An 18,103-nucleotide genomic window follows, 5' to 3' on the forward strand; every position below is an offset into this window, starting at 1 on the left:
GAGGGAAGATTACGGGGGTTGAAATCCGTGTGCATTACGCTAGACCACGCTACTATGCGGGCTCCCTCCCCCGCGTTTCGGCATAAATGAACTCACCCAGATCTGCAAACTCGGGAGATCGTCGGGTTTCAGGCGGTTCCCATTTCAGTGGTAGGAGTTGCGGGTGTAGGGTCAAGCGTAGGGCAGGGTTCGAAGAGAGTGGGGGAAGGAGAACACAAGAAATGTTGAATGGAAAGGAAGCCTTGGGATGGAGAATATCTCGCGAGATGCTCGCGCCAGTGACGGGAGAGTGGTCCAGAGTGTAACACGAGTTTCCTCCATGTGCGCGGTTTGATCATCGGGTACCCATCATCGGTTCTCCATCTTCCACCTACAACTTTCTTTCAACTCATAGACGTTTCGCGATAAACGTCAAGTGCTCAAGAACAAAAATAGATCGTCTAGAAGCTTTACGTTAAATAGAAGTTTATGCAACGAATAGCAGATATTCCTAGATCAACGCTGAGAAATTTGGTGCGAAAAACCGCTGTTTTTTACTGTGCTGCCATCTCGCGCTGATTCAAACAACGACCGTTACGTGCTTTGCCCCCTTCCCCTCCCGAAAAGGGGCCACAGTAATAGTGTTGTGTTTTTACATCGTAGTTTAGTCCATAAGTGTCCTGCGAGTTGTGAGAGAATATTTGTAGAATAGTTGTTTAGGCTAATCGACAACTCCAATTTAGTGACTGCCTCTTTTTTTAGCAAACACAAACACATACATGTAACAATAATTGTGACTTACTTAGTGTTTTCTTGTAGTTACTGACAATTCTTATTAACTTTTGGGCGTGTTTTGGTGCTCGGTTGTCAAACAACGAATCAGTGAAAGCAAGGTTGTTGGTTAAGTATCGCCAGAACGATTAGGAATGAGATTTTGAGCGTGTTTTTTTCGCAGCAGCGCCATCGCACGGATAGACACGGCGTGAGAACAAGCGACGATCGCAACCCGCAGTGGGAACCGAGCGAATATCGACTTTTCCCAGATGCTCGCCCCTCCCTTGGTTCGGATGTTGGTCCTGCGCTAAAGCCGAACTACCCTCGTCTCGACACGTGTGAACTATTTGGTGTCATGGGTGGGACTGCATGATAAGCCACAGTGTGCTACCGTCTTGTCTTATAGAGTAGTATCACCAACCACCCTCTCCCCTCTTCCAGTCTCTAAGGTCTAGCAGCATCCCCCCTTCTATCTTCCAGCATCTCTGGACCATTCTGGAGCGATCGACCGGCGTAAATCCCACGGATTTCCATGGTGGGGAAGGATACGAGTGTGGTGTTCAGAACGGTGGTGTGCTCGTAACACAGTGCTCTTTGGTGCGACAGAAATTTCACCACTTTTACTCCAAACATTGTCATAGCGCGGGGTCCGGCCCACGGCGGAACATGGCCGTCGATTTCTGAGCCGAGTGGGTGAAACCGAAAAGCGACAAGGACCGAATGGTACAATGGACCCGGTTCACGGTGACTTAGGGACAGGTCGCGATCGCACACGGCAAGCTGGAGAGGTGGTCTCGTACGAGAGAGTGATCCTGTGACCCTTCGCAACGAATTGACAAGGGGTGAGTACCCACAATCCTATTCTCTTTTCTGCATGCAGCCTTTCTCTACTGCGGTACACTTAACTACACGTATCTGCCTTTAAGATTCGGGTTACATAAGCTCGGCGCCCCTGTACCCCAGTACCTTTACGGTTAATGCCACAAGACAGTTAATTGACCTTTTGTGGGCTAAAACCGAAATCCAAACGTATTTTCGTTTCGCTCTTTCCATTGCCTGCAAAACCATCTTTACTCCCCACGGTCTAGTAATCAAGAGGTTACGAGTTCGATTCTCACCCTCTGATCACACTTCCATCACCAGGATCCTCTATACATCACTACCCCCATACTGATTACTCCTAATTGGGTCTTGGGAGAGGGGCGTCAATCTCCCTTCCACACAGTACACTCTGGACTGAATTTTACAGTCTAACGAAGTTCTGACGCCTGTAGCTGCAACCAGGATAATCCTCTGTGTGGAGCGTGTTTTGTTGTCCTTATATGTTTGTGATTGACCTTCATCCATATCAGCTTACCACCATTCATCCTCATCTTCGCGATTAGCAAAATGTGGCAGAGAAATGAAGTAAAACAAACCAATTAAATTTCGTTTTGGGACAGAATTCTATAAAATTAGTGGCGGCAATTAGAAGGTGGAAGTTGCCCCCCACTTTTTGCAGCTTTTTGCTCTCACACTACGCCCTCTTAATGCTATGCCTTGTTTACAAAGAAAAGGTAAACTGTCCTTCCCCTCCCCTTGTTTTGGTACCAAAACGCCGCTACTGTATAAAGCGAATTGTTGTTTCTTTATGTTTGTTCCCTCAGCCGGCTCATCAATCCATCCACATCGCCGCGATTAATCTAAAAATATAAAAAATCGCCATAAAATAAAACACAAACGATCGCGTACATACAGTGAACATGACTACCAACACATTATCACAATGATCTAACCTCAGTACGTATAAGAGCCACAAGATGGGGTGCTTAGCAATTGTATCGGTGAAAAGGGTTACTTCATAAGTTGTATCCACAGTTTACCGCTAACACACGTCAAGTTTCTTAAAGCCTCATTGGCTGCCGTGAGTATCCGGGAGGGGCGGGGCACAGGAAAATGTCTGCCGGAAATTGGGACAATGGACACACTTCTCGCGTAGAATCAGCAATATTATATACATACAAGTGTAAGCAGTGGCGGCGAATGGGTTCCAAAACTTGGGGGGGGGGGGTGGGGCAAGGACAGTATATTTTCCCTTGGTATATAAGGTTTAGCATCGTGTGGTGGCCAAAGTGGTAAAAAGTGGGGGGCATATGCCCTCCCCTCGCCCCCCCTAATCGCCGGCACTGAGTGAAAGCCGTTATCTATTTTTACATTTAGACGCTGCTTGTGTTGGTCTAGCGGTTAGCGCCCTGATGTCAGCGACCCTTGCTATGAATGTGTTGAAGGAAACGTAAAGGGCGGTGAGAATTTCAGAACTCGTCATATTTTTACATATTTGGAAAGTTTCATTTTAATAATAACAGCGAATGTGATATTTAAACGTATCTATTAAAAGAGAACACAGTACATATCATAAATATCAAGTGCCCGCTTCACAGTTTCGATTACTGGATTACCACGTGATCAGTAAAAACCCTGCAATATAATGATTTTATTTTTTACAGCAAAATTATTGATGAATAATAAGCCCCCCTCCTAAAGTGTACTGGTATCGCTGTCGCCTTGTTATCAATAGGTACCTTGTTCGATCCCCCGGTCGAGGCACATATCGGTTCATATCCCACTTTAACCTGTAGGTCCATTCCCAATTGACCTACCTGAGTATAAAGTGGACTTAAACTGGCTTGACTTGATGGGTTTTCAAATGTTATTGCCAAAATCTGCAATATATAGATACATGTAATATGGCCATGAAAGCTAAACACAATCATGTGTTTATTTACTGTTAGTACACATACAAGTAATGATTTGATTTAGTTTATTTTACTTGGCTTCTCTGCCACTTTTGGCTAATTGCGAAGATGGGGATGAGTGATGATATGTTGAAATTGATGAATGGACACTCACAAGACGCCCAGACCGGGATTCGAACCCGTTACCACTGGCGTATAAAAATATGTGGTGTACTTTCATTTTAATGTTAATATGCTGGTGTCAGCGATATGATATTCATGAGAAAAAGGGATAAATGCAGACAATAAGAAATGCTGGATATTAGGTGTTAAAAACAGCCAGCAATGTTTGGATTTCCTTATTTAATCCTAGTCCTGTATGTTCTAACAGCATGCTCAATGTATACTCCTGTTCAGTGGCACATTCTTCAACTGTCCAACCCTTTAAAGCGTCCCATTTTATGTGAACAGGAGTATACAAAAGCAATCACCAATGCTTTCATCTTTAATCTTCCTCTCACAAAGCAGCAACTTCCTTTTCAATTCTGATATCTTGTCCAATGTGTGCAGGATTCTCTTGTACCTTGTAGAGATACATTCAGAATGCTGTACAAAGGCACTATCAATTAGGTTTTCAGCATTATCATGGCTTTCTTCTATATGGTACAGTACGAGTGCAGTTTCTGTCTGAGTTAAAAAACACGAGACATGACATTACCCATGGACGAGCAACGCGAGTTGCAGTAATATCGTATCATTATCAGAGCTAGGAATTTTAGGTGCAAAAATTTGCCAATAAAGGTGCAAAAAAGGTGCCAATTTTTGTACAAAAAAGGTGCTAAAATAGGTGCTAATTTTCAGATGTAAAATTTATTGTGAGCAGTGCATACAAATATGATTAAACTTGTCTGGATAAACACATAGAATATTCTCTGGTTTTGAATTGTTTACTATAACTAAGCAAAGAAAATTATCTGATACATTAGAAAGCAACATAAAGGAAAACATGCTTCTTCTTACTTGCTTAGAATTAGTCATCTAGAAAATTGTTAAAATAGATTACATTCAAAATTTCTATGTTCTTCTGAGTGAGGCTACATCTGCGGTCACTATGCAGATACAAGTGATGCGTATTTCGTTTTCAACTGGTAATCCACATCCTTGTTGGTTGCGACTTCTTGAACATCAGGGTTTTTGGCTAAACTTTGTTCTAACTTCTCTTTCCCGACCCCTTGCAGCTCTCGTTGCACAGCCATCAAAACAGCCCACTGCTCCTCCAGTTTTGTGATTGCAGTAGTAAGGAAAGAGAAGCCATGTGCAATATAGAGTTCATCTTGCAATTCCTGTTTTAAGTGCAAGTTTTTTGGCTTTTTCTACAGCTGAGGAATCACTAGGCAAAGCATCTAAAAATTTCGATATTGTTTGGAAATGATTGCAAATAAACACTGCAGCTTTTAACCATGTACCCCATCTAGTGAGGATGGGAGAGGGAGTTTCGTAATTTCTACGTACATCTGTATTCTAGAAGGAGCCTTTTTCAGTATTTTCTTAATGCTAGAAACAAATTCGTTCACATATGTATATTCATCTTTAAGAGCTTCACAAACTCGATGCAAATCATGAACAATGCAGGTCACATGTTTTAAGTTAGGATACATATTCTTCAGATTAGAAGAATAAATGCAGCTAACATGTAAGATGCTTGGTTGAAGAACTAACCACACACTATCATATTTTACGCCCTCTGGCCACAATACAAAACATGCATCATTGAAACTTTGCATTACACTTGCATTATCTGTTTTTCCGAGAAAATAAGTTTTTAAAAGCATGGGTTTCACTTGATGTCCATTGAGAGGTGCTACTAAAATGTTCAAAATGTACCTGTTTTGTCTATCTGTGGCTTCATCTAGTATGAAATAGACTGGATGGTCAGCTACTACTTGCCTGATCTGCGAGATTTTAGCTTCATAAAGAGGTTGAAGGTAAGATTTCCTTAAGGTGCTCTCATCTGGAACTGACTTCCCAGTATATTTTTGCAAATATGATTTCATGACAGGATTGTTAAGTTTCGAAAGAGATATTCCACACGCTATAATTGTCCTTGCTGCCTCACTGAAAAATTCATTTGTATTTCCGGAACTCGAAGATGCAAGTGCCTCACCAATGAATTGCTGTCGCCTCCCACCTTTACCATCTCGTAGTTCTTTATTCCTGACGTTCTTCCCACTTTGTAGATGCTGCACAACCCAAGTGCGTTGGTGTTTGTCATCTACAACAATAGGAATATCACACACATCACACCTCAGAACAGATCCATCACTCTGAATGCCGTCACCGCTAAACTGTTTAACAATGTCCTGCAGTTTCCCAACATTTACTGTATGTTTTGGCATGGTGAACAAGCAAATCTGATGCATCGATCAGTCGATCACAGACTGCAGTTACCTTGCTAGCTGAGACGGGAGAAGGAAACAAAAACAAAACAGCTTTCCTACAACAATTCGTAAACAGTACAGCATAGGACAAAAAGAGCACAACTTCTAGCAATTGTAACGTGTCATTGTTGGCACTGTTTAAAGTCCGTGCGCTTACTACATTAACGTCCAAGAACTGAAGAAAGCCGATTCATTTTTGTGCGGTAAACAAGAATCGCGTGCCAAGAAGCCGTGCCTCGAATGTGGGTGGGGTTAAACAGCGCGCGAGTTGTATTTAAAAGAAATGATAAAGATTCAAAAAGGGCGAAAAGGTGCAAAAGGTTCTGAGATTGTGAAAAAGGTGCAAAAGGTTCTGAGATTGTGAAAAAGGTGCAAAAAGGTGCAACCGAAACATCATGAGTAGAGTTCAATACATGCTTATTTTGGGGATGAGTCACTTTTTTACCCATTTTTACACAAAAAAATTTAAGGTGCAGCACCTAAAATTCCTAGCTCTAATCATTATACAGAATGATGGAGATCAGAACCAGTCATTCCCATGATTAATTAATGGGTGATGTAACTTATTCATCCTTCATCCTCAATGATGAGAGCACTCGTCATTAACATGACAAGTTAAACGCTTGGCAGTGCGAAAGGCACAACTAAAACTAAACAGCTTAACAATTAGAAAAGACAATGGTCACTCATTGGGTATTATGAACCTTTGAACCTGAATCATGGCTGGGTTATGATAATTACCTGTCTATCTGAAGAGTGATGATTGATACAAAGTAACGTCGAATAAAATAAAACTAACAGCTCTCTAGGCGTCCTTGCTCGTTGACCAGGACTCTCCTTACTTTCCCTCAACTCCTTTCTCCAAGCTCCTCTCTCTCCTCAATCCAAATCAAAAGTCAGTCCCTTCTCCGTCTGTCTCACCTCTATATCACTCAGGCCATGGAGACCTTCCTCCATGCCGAATCGTGATTTTTACTACCTCTATTGCAAACAGCTGACTCTATAAAACTGATGGAACTTCCTATATCCTGAATACATCAGGAAGTTTGCAAAGCACAACACTGTACATTATTTACATACCACAGAGGTTGAGACAACTGAAGTAAACAAGTGAATGCCCTGGTCAACATGAAGCATCAGAGAGGCTTTAAATAAAATATAATCTTATGGATTGATACGATATAGAAGAAGAAATAGAAGTTTATTAACACATTTTAAACTTTCAGAAAAAATAAATACTTTTGCGGAAGTTTTCGCGCCTCCCCAGGAAGACGCGCCTCACAGTTTGAATACCACTGCATTATAAGGAAATAATGGTTTTAGAGAATGTTTCCTCAAGTGAGATAAAAAATTATTTCTCCAATTAGGATTGAATTTAGGAATGTAAAACTTGGGGGAGAGAGAGAACATCGAACCGCCACTGGGACCAAGCTACGTATATTTCCATAAAAATATTTAAAACGTGTAAAAATGGGGAGGAGTATCTTTCCACCTATGCATATGCACATAGAAGCTTAGAGAGTGAACAAATTTTCTGTTACAAACTACATATTCTCTTTGCTTCGTCTGGTACCGAGTCTCCATATTTCTTACGTGGCGATAAATTTTGATATCGACCCCAATCAGTGACGTAGGTGTTACCGTAACGTGCTAAGCTTATTAAGGGTTCGAATCCCAAGATAATTACTTCACGAATCGCGTTTTAGAACAATGTGCTGAAAGTAAAATTGTGTGGGGGAGAAGGCATTTTTCAATGTTTCGATCTTAGTCTATTTGAAATACAGTACAAAATGGACTTGATACAACACCATTGTCCCATATAACCCAAGAAGATACAGATTCAATATCAAATAAATTGTCTGCAACGTGCGTAAGTTTCTAACTCACTCACTCTCTCGCCTTCTTAAACCAGAAGGTTTGTGGCTGCAGCAACACAAGCCTTCCATCTGTCCCGATCTGGGCAAGATCAATCTTTTCCACTCTTACCAATTTTTTTAGGTCCATTTCAAAGTTATCCCTCCATCTTTGTCTTGACCTTCCTGCAGGTCTCTTACCATCAAGTTTCTCAACAAGAATCCTGTAAACTCTTCTTTCCCCATTCGTGCCACATGGCCTGCCCACCTAAGTCTTCTTGATTTAATGATTCTAATAATATCTAGACATGAATATGTAACCTTCTCCACTCACCTGTCTCCTCATCTCTTTTAGGTCCAAATATTTTCATAAGGATTTTTATTTTCGAATATTCTTAATTTATGTTCCTCTTTTAATGTAAGGGACCAAGTTTCATATCCATACAATACTACAGGCAAAATTACTGTTTTGTATATTTTAACCTTAAGTTTCTTAGATATTACACGAGACGATAAAAGTTTATGAAGAGAAAAGTAACACGCTTTTCCTGAATTCACTCTGCTCTTTATTTCCTTTTTAATATAATTTTAATTTGTTAGTATTACACCTAAGTACTTGAATTTAGAACCTGATTCATACAAATATATGTGTGTGTGTGAATTAAGATCTGCCCCCCCCCCCAAACACACACGTTTTCAGCAATTTCGCACCCTAATGCCACTAGAAAGCTATACCTTATTCTTCTCTTGTGCATTGATATACATGTGGATAGTGGATACACGCAAACGCTCTACATTGTTACGTTGGAAGGAACAACTGTTCGTTAAATAGGAAGTGTTCCGGTTTTTTTTTTGGTCAGTCACTCAGTGTTTCTCAAACTGTGGTACACGTACTCCCAGGGGTACATGAACGACTTGAAGGGTGTACGCGATCAGCTTGGAAGGGAAATGTCGAGAAAACCCACACGACAACATTTTCGCTGTAGGTGTGTAGAGCAGATTTCATAGCTTTAACACTGGAGAGGAAAATAAGGCTGATTTTGTCACTGACACACTTATCTTTGTTTCATATGTTTTGAAATAAAATACTCGTTCGAATTCGTTGGTGCCGAATCTCCGCTTGAAAGTTTCACAACCACACGTCAAGAAAGGCACATCCTTCTCACTAGAAACTCTGAGGATTTGCAATAAGAACTCCAAAATTATGCTTGACAGTTTGTTTACAAACTTATTTGTGTTCTTTCCTTTTTTCAACAACTCTGGAAAATTATATTAAAATTAAACTTCTTAGCATGTGTTTCACATTTTTATTTTTGTAACTTTTCATAAAGATTGTAAACGTAGGAACACCAAATATACGAGGGTTGGGGAGTAAGTCATGGCAACCCAGTAATAATTCGACAATCAAAGGATGTATTAAAAATTTGTTGTATACAACTGAAAGAGTATCTATTATGGATATTTTGTTGGTACGAATCATGATAGAAAACCCAAGCAACCCTGTGACATACACATGTGCACATGTTACAAAAACTTGTCTAATTACGTATGACAAACCTTCGAAATAATCTCCCGCATTGTCCACAGCACGCTGCCATCGATGTGGAAGAGTTCCTGCAGCGACATCTACGACGTGCCCTTAGGGAGAAGCGTCCAGATCTACTCCACGAAAATGCAAGGCACATAAGGCATAAGGCAGCTCGTGTACGGGACCTACTGCCCAGCGTGCTGTGGACAATGCGGGAGATTATTTCGAAGGTTTGTCATACGTAATTAGACAAGTTTTTGTAACATGTGCACATGTGTATGTCACAGGGTCAGACAGATTTTTGTAACTTGTACATTAATACATGTGTATGTCACGGGGTTGCTTGGGTTTTCTTTCATGATTCCTACCAACAAAATATCCATAATGGATACTCTTTCAGTTCTATATAACAAATTTTTAATACATCCTTCGATTGTCGAATTATTACTGGGTTGCCATGACTTATTCCCCAACCCTCGTTATAATAAACGTAGTATTCTAATGTTTATTTGTCTACCATCTTACCTTATACAGCCCGAATGCCATTTTGCTCAATTGCAGATACACGCCTCCAACATACCAGAAATGCCCCCACCAATTAGGCAGACGAAAGAAAATGCCAAAACACACTTATTCGGAGATACACCAGATGTTTAGTTACGACTACAGCGCCTAGAATAACGTAGTGTGGAAAACGGCATGCTTCTGCGCTCTCAGGCTGGTTCCACTCGAAAATGATCCGCTAGAGGCGCTGGTGTTGACACCGGTGCTTCGTGTTCGACTGCTTATAATGGAAGTAAATGGAGTTTTCGCTGCAACGTCTGATTCTTTTACATGAAGCATTTCTATGAATGTGATAATTGCTATGATATTTGGTACAGTGGTCGCGAAGATATTAACGAACATTCTAGACAGTCGACCACGTCCTGTTATCGTCATACTTTTGTTAATAATACGGGAGAAAAAATACGCGTGGAATGTTCTTAGCAACTAAATTTTTGTGTATGAATTAGGTTCATTATTCTTATCATCATCATCATTTCTTTTAAAGGTATACACACTGAAGCATTTGTATTTTTGATATTTACTGTCTCTTTTCTTCCGCTTTAAACTAATCGCGGCGATGATGATAATGATGATTGCATGAAACGACAAGGGGAAACCCCACAAAACTTTCTTAGTGCCATCGACATGAGTGTAAGGCAACTTTCAAACCAATGGGACAAGCGACACGGGATGTTCACACTGTCACACAAGTGACACACACTTCCAGACTGTAAAATAGCATTCATTGCACATGAGGGTCCAAACAGCAAACGACACGTTCATATGGCGTATTCGCGTGCTACTTGTTACTTTGGTCGGAAAGCTCCTTAAAGGAAGGGTGCTGAGACCGAAGCGACGCGCTACAGGGGGAGTTCCCAACTAAGTGACAAGCGACATGGTGCCTTCAGTCTATTAGCAAGCGTTGCTTGCGAACAACAGATAGGCGACACGATAAACCGCACAATACAACAACAGATCTAGGCGACACGATAAGCCACACGTGTCGCTTTGTCGCTTCTGCGTCGCTCAAACTGGGCCATTTCCTCAATAGCTTGCAACATGTTGCCGTGATTTGTTGTTCGCGCATACGCGATGCAATGAGTGTCTTGTTTAGTGAGATTGCGCACCAAAGCGACAAGCGCCACGCGACACTTATCGCTTGAGGATTTCACCAACCGAACGATGGCCTGTGCTTCCTGTCATGCCGCTACGATGTGAAATGTTGCTCTTGATTGGCTCCTTTCCAAGCAACATGTTACACTTCGGTATGAAAGTTGCCTTGGACCGAATGACCTGTGTCGCTTTGGTGTGAAATCCTCGTATCGTTTGTCGCGTGTCGCTTTGGTGTAAAATCTCCTTGAGGAAACGGTGCAGTCAGAGCTTTTGTCCCTACGGTTCGAAAGGCTGCATTGATTTCCGACTGCTCGCTTTCAAGCGACATTTGTGGTTTGTCGCCTCGGTATGAAATATCTCTCAGGATACTATTTATATTCTAATAACATAGAAAAATAAACTCTAATACACAGTCCAAGACCTGACGTCCGGAATCACATTACGATGTTTCTTCTTGTGTTACGCATGCTATTTATTTATTAATTTTATTTTACTTTTCTTTCCAAATTAATGCCATTTCGTGACTGCAAATCACTCAACAAATATAACTGTTTCCATCAATTCACTTACCGCCTTTCTAGAGAAACAAATCTACACAATATATTCCAAAAACTAACTAAGCCGCATTACTTTCATAACAAAATTAGCACCGGGGTCGATCGCACTGCCATCTACTTGTCATCGTCTCGGGGAACCAGTTTCTTGGGTCGTTTTCCACACTACGTTATTCAAGGCGCTGTAGTTACGACTGAAGGGTACAATGAGAAAAATGTTTGAGAACCGCTGCTCTAGATGAATGATTCTGTGCACATGTCATTCTTTTCCCATATCTCCTTCCACCGTTTGCCGTACACTTAAACGCCAGAGTTTGTTAGAATGTATTCTTGCAGACTGAAACGAGTCTCTGGCCTCTGGACTTACAGCCAGCACAATCTCCATCTGACTAGTGTTTTCTTGTCTATGTGTGTTTGTGACTGCCCCGTCATCCATATTATCTTATCCATTCGTCTCCATCCACGCCAAAAGTATCAGAAAAGCAACGTCAAATGGCTACAGCCGGATTGCGCACACTTTTCCGGTTTTATCAGTGGTATCTGATAAGCCGTTGACAAGCTGTCACAATGTACGGACAAAAAAATGAAGCGATGTTGTCAGATGTAAAATGTTCTCAAGCCGTTCTCACTTCTGTTGTGTTTGTTTGTGTGTGTGTGGATTTACACGTGTTTTTGCTGTGTTTTGCCTAACCTAAACTAACCTAACCTATCTTGACTTGCTACATTTACTGGTAAAATTATATTTTTTATTTAATCCTTAAGAGATTTACTATTTCGTTTCTAATTTCTCTCTCTCTTGTTGTCTAAAGGAGAAAACAGTTTTGCGCACAGACTAAAGCTATCAAAGTGGCAACGTTCGTCAAGATCTGTGCGCAAAACAGATCAGTGAGATTTGTGCGCAATCCTGGATCTAAAGTGTGCGCAATTCGGTTGCGGCGCGTCAAATGACCCAATTAAATCAATCGATCAACAGGGTAAGTCTTGAAGCTTTCCTAGCGACCAATGATGAAAAGTTTCTCTCGGGCTATCGACGTTAGCTGTCGAAAGCTTGGAATGCTTTCCATAACTCACCTGGTCGATAGTCCGAGAGAATCTTTTCATCCATAATACAGAGTGCCTGCCAGTCAAGAAAGTCAAGGAGAAATAAATAAATCAATAAAAGTCAAGAAATTAAACTAGTGGTCAAGAATTTTGGCTATCACAATGACTGTCTGTTTTAGTTCAGTTTTCTTCACTTTTCTGCCCCTTCGGCTCATCGCGAAGGTGAGGATGCATGGTGATAAACATGGAACGGGTTTATTTGTAAATACATATTTATCTACGAAGCTGAAATCAGTTATATTTTGTATTATCTTTGCGCATCATGACATGTAGGCTCAAAAAATGAAGTTTTTATATTCCATATTTTTACATACGAGTATATTAGGTTTTGGCTCATATTTTTGTTATTTTTATATATTATTTCCATATTTCAGAACATTTCTGAACATATACTCCATATTTGCGCAATAACTACATGTCCCGTGTGACCGAAAGAGCTGGGTGATTATCTTGCGAATATCTGACAAATTTGAAATACGCTCCCATTCTTGCGATATTGAAAACAGTTTCAGTCAATGTGGGGTGTAAGGGGTGACCTTCCACGTAGGCGCCCAAAAGTCAACCTCACTTCCACGTAGTGCACCCTGGACTAAAGACTAACGAGGCTCTGGCGACTGGCACTATGGCCAGTATAATTTTGTGTGTGTTGTCCTGTTTGTTGTCCTTGTGTGTGCTGAGTGCCCGTTTACGGCCTCAGCTTTTAACAGAAGTCAGAACATTTTAACATTTTTAGTTATGCAACGCTAGAGTTGTTATTTGTAATGATAAGGGGCTGGCCCCCGTATAATGTGACGGGAGAAAAATAGCCTAAGTGCTGACGCTCCCAAAATTTTAAATTCAAAATCAAATCAAAGTTTCAGTCAATGTAAATCCATTTTAAGAGACAACAGAAGGAAATTCACGTTCGAACACTTACGGGAAATGTTTTGTTTTTCATTGTTTTGGAAATAGAAAATGAAAACAAATTTTGTACTGTTTTACAATTAATGTCAATTTAAGTGTACTGTATTTTTTGTAGCTCGTGTAGTGTCTGATATTATTAAAATGTATTTTTTTTACAATTTGAAGTCAATATTTAACTTCATACTTTGATGAAAATAAGTAAATATGTATTTCCATATTTAGCACATTTTTACTACATATAAATCCGTTCTCTGCTGATATATACAAATATATAGGGTTGACCACATGAGCCCCACATAAGATTATACTGGCTGGCCAGAACCTTACTAGTCTGCCAAATGCAGTTCAGGATGCATTAATAGATAAAGCAAAGTCTAATTTCCCTTGTTAAATACAGCTTCAGTTTTCATCTTACCTGACCTCTTGGTAAGGGTTTCTCATTAAATAAAAAAAATATTTTCTTAACCGTTAATTCCCAACTTTACCTAAGTAGGGGCCGAATAAATAAAGGTTAAGAGGTCATGAAAATTCAAGAATTTTGGATTTGTTATTTCGGTGAACACCTTGTAATATCAGCACATAAAAACATTTTAACAAGATACCAAAGTATACAAAGTTACGAGAAAAAATAGACATTTCATCAAAATGGTTTCAACATATCCAGGATTTCAGACCTTTAATCGGGAAGGAGGAATCCACTTCTGATTTTCCACACATGAATAATTCGCTTCAAAGGAGAATTTTCAGTGACGTTCACTTCTGTCTTTTCAAAAGCACAGATATTTTAATGGATTAGTTTGCTTTTTGCATTGTTTTACTCTGTGTTGGGGTTGAGGAGGGGGAGGACAGTTGTACCCCGTTTTCTCCACAAAATGCGCCTACATATCCTTTTATTGAGAATATTGGTATTTTGATGTTATCATTTTTGGACACCTCTACTAGCCTCCTAAATTTTATACAGACAACGGCGATGAAAGATGTTAAAGTGTAGTTAATGTTAATTGTTAATTGGCTTACGTGGTTCAGAGGTTAGTGTTTAATAGTGACACTGTGCTTTGGGCTCCGACTGTGGGACGGCATGGGTTCGAGTCCGCCTGGGTTCAGTCTCTGGGTTCTCGGCCTGCGTATAGGACCGGTGGCAACCCACCATCGTGAGGAAATTGGGGAGCTACGACTGAGTAGCGTAACCCGGTCGCGGATATCTCCTATAGCGGCTGGGGATTCGACGTGCTGACCACAATTACCCATTGAAGAACTCCACGCCTCTTGGTAGGATTATGGGAGGGAGACTGGCAGTCGGGAGATTAGGCCAAGGCCCTTCGAGGGCTGTCGAGCCATGATTATAGTTCATTTATTTATATTGCCATCAGAGAGAAAAATCTTATTACGATGGTAATATAATATAAATGGAAAGTTAAATATAAATATGTTATACAATGCTATACTTACACGTATATATATACACACACGATTATTATACACACAGTATGATACAAAAATTATGTAATTAGGTTGTATACAATCATCCCTCCCAGCGTCGAACAACATGGGTACCTGGGGGAAACCCTGGGGGGTAAAGGCGGTCAGGAGCGTGATGCTGATCACATCACCCCCACTCACGACCGGATCAAGAAAGTGTGGGGCGTTACCCCCACACCCCCTATACGCCTTCATGGCTTTATCACTTTATCTTTACCTTTTTACAATCAGAATCATAATTAAACGCTGCAAGATGCTAACATATTAATATGAAACAGACAGTGTATGATTTGTAAGTATCAATGCATACACATCTAGTATTTATTGATTGATTTTGTTTATTTTACTTCGCTTTTCTGCCACCTTTGGCTAATTACGAAGATGAGGATGAGTGATGATATGACGAAATTGATGAATGGTCATTCACAAACAACCATGCTCAGACCGGGATTCGAACCCGGGACCCATGGCTTTGTAGCACGATGTGATAACCACTCCGTCACGGGGACCGACATCTAGTATTATTATAGACTATGGGACAGATATTTACAATTAGATGTATAGAGAGTTTAGATATTGGTTTCTGAAGATTATTAATTGACAGTGTAAAGTAGTTTTTTTTTTAGTATTTGATGATAGTATTTAAACCACTGATATAACCAGTGACGTGCACTGAGGAGTAGCTAGTCTAGCAGAGATAGATCAATCAATCTCACATCTCGAATTATATTCAAATCACAATATTTATTGTCTTGTTTAAACCACCACAGCTCATATGCAACATTTTCTTTTCCACGCGCTTCTCGTCCATCGGTGTTCTCCGCGGGCAAAGCTGGCTGGATACCCTAGCTCGCTCTTCTTCAGCCAGGCCAGTTTCCAGGTAGAAACGGCCGGCCCAAGGAAAAGGAAGATTTCGACCTCTACTTCCCTTGCCCCCACGCCCCCCGCTGCAATGGTTGAAAGCCCAGGCTTTCAGGTCCCCCAGTCTATCTCCTATAGGACAGATAGGGGATTGGTTTCTCATATTTTTTTTTGTAAATCCTCTAAAGAACACAGGGTAAAATTTTCTGCAGTACTTATGTTCTCTGTATTTACACAACCTTTTACACGTTGTGCATATGTGTGTATGTATAATATGGGATGTAGTTTTATTATTTATAAAATGGGAACGTGTTATGTGCAGACAATAATGTTTTTCAAATATGGAATATATAATGATTAAATTACAAATATGTGCTCAGGCTCTCTCTGACTCTCGTTTTAGTAGTGTTTTATTTAAATATACTAATATATTGGCCTGTAACAGTCATAAATACGGATGTATTTATTTGGGCAAGAGAACGCGTGTTCATATTGTGGTTGGTTTGGTTTATTTTACTTCGCTTTTCTGCCACATTTGGTTATCGCGAAAATGAGGATTGAGTGATGATATGATGAAATTGATCAAGGGACCTCATATGAACAATCCAGGCCAGGATCGGAATCCGTGATGAGTGCGCATTCTTGTCCTATGTGTTGCAGTGAATAATGAAATAATTTGGAATGAAAAATGTATCTCAGAACTCAAAAAGTCAAATGAATATCATTGAAGAAACTACAAAAAAGTGTGTTGTGTTTTGTTTCCTGTCACCAAATCAACCAAGCGCGGGGGAGTGGTTATCACAGCGCGCTACGACACCAGGCGTTCCGGATTCGAACCCCGACCCGGGCATGGGCGTTCCCTGTGCTAGTCCCTTCATCAGTTTCATCGTATCATCTTCACAATTAACCAAATGTGACAAAAAAGCGACGCTAAGTAACAAAAATGAAATCAAATCATTGATTGATTGCTCAAATTGGTTTATTTTACTTCGCTTTTCCGCCACCTTTGGTACAACAAAATAGATGAAGGAACACACACAAAGAACACAAATGGCCAATCCGAGATTCGAACCCAGGATCTCTGGCTTAGAGTCAAATCAAATAGTTTTTTTATTTTCGAATGTGGGTGGGGGTTACGTGTACTTTTTTCTAGTACTCATTCATAATTTTAAAATCTTTTCCTGTTATTGACATTCTTCTTTTTTGAAGAAATACTGGCCCTAAAGAGAGGAGGGGTGTGACTCACACGAACCCCCCCCCCCCTTGAGCACGCCACTGACTGCTACCCCAAGTGTCGACGTCACCGCACGTCACTGGATATAACCTCAGTGATGAGGATAAAAGACTACCCCAACCTTAAATTGGATGAAAGTTCTTAATCATTTTGTTCATTCATCGAACCAGTCTATCGTCGCGGATAGCCTAGTAGCAGATAATTATTATTCTTCTGAAGTGCTCATCCTTGCTCAAGATCTTCTTTACATTAGAGAATTTTACTCCCGCCTTCATCTCTGTGTTCACTTCATCTTTACGTCCTCCTATTCTTTGTTTTCTGAGCCTTAGTATTTACAGAAGGGAGCTGGGAACTTGTTTATATTATGTTCTTACTCTGTGCGTTTCTCCACTTGTTCCCGTCTTCCGCTGTAGCTTTCGCAATTCGCATGTTGAGCGATTTGTTTGATCTTGGATGAGTTTCTCTCTCCCGAGGCTTTGTAAGACGGAGATCCCTGAATTTTCTCCTTTTTGGGAAGGTTTCTTAACCCCATGCTGGGGTGGAAGATCTGGCGTTGAAATCTTGAACAATGGAGAGGTTTCGGCTTTGTACTCCATTCTGGGGTTGCCAATGTATTTTTCTTCTTCTAAGTATTCTTCGTTCAGTTAATAAGTTTCCCTTATTTCTCCATGTCTCACATAACACTTGTAACACCTCGTAATACTTTTTGCGAGACTCTGTCCTGACGTATTCAAGAATTCCCATTCCTCTGACCTCCAGAAGGTTCTTCTCACACTAACGCCCTCCAGTACCAAACTCTCCAACTGCGATACCAGTAAGACACCTTCTTTTTATGTTTATTCGCCTCGCAATCACTTATCTCTACACTTCTTTCTAGACCCTTTACAAACATTGTAATGCAGAACTTTGAACAGTTATAAATTAGCAACTAATATAGGCTTGTACAATACATATCACACCCCATTAGTAACTTTATATTAACCTTCAACCTCTAAACTAGTATCATTTATTTAATATCATATCCAC

The 18,103-nt window shown here is 40.5% G+C and overlaps 1 protein-coding gene across 1 annotated transcript in view; it reads left to right on the plus strand.

Annotated features, from left to right (window-relative positions):
- Positions 1 to 853: 853 nt before the first annotated feature.
- The window catches only part of LOC146003648 (dorsal-ventral patterning tolloid-like protein 1), a 596,739-nt gene continuing 579,489 nt past the window's right edge, over positions 854 to 18,103 (plus strand). The window contains exon 1 of the mRNA XM_083141997.1: positions 854 to 1,595. The gene's annotated coding sequence lies outside the window, so the exon portion shown is untranslated. The remainder of the gene's footprint in view (positions 1,596 to 18,103) is intronic.

This window comes from Lepisma saccharinum, chromosome 20, assembly GCF_977018435.1.
Source record: "Lepisma saccharinum chromosome 20, izLepSacc3.1, whole genome shotgun sequence".
Lineage (NCBI taxonomy): Eukaryota > Metazoa > Arthropoda > Insecta > Zygentoma > Lepismatidae > Lepisma > Lepisma saccharinum.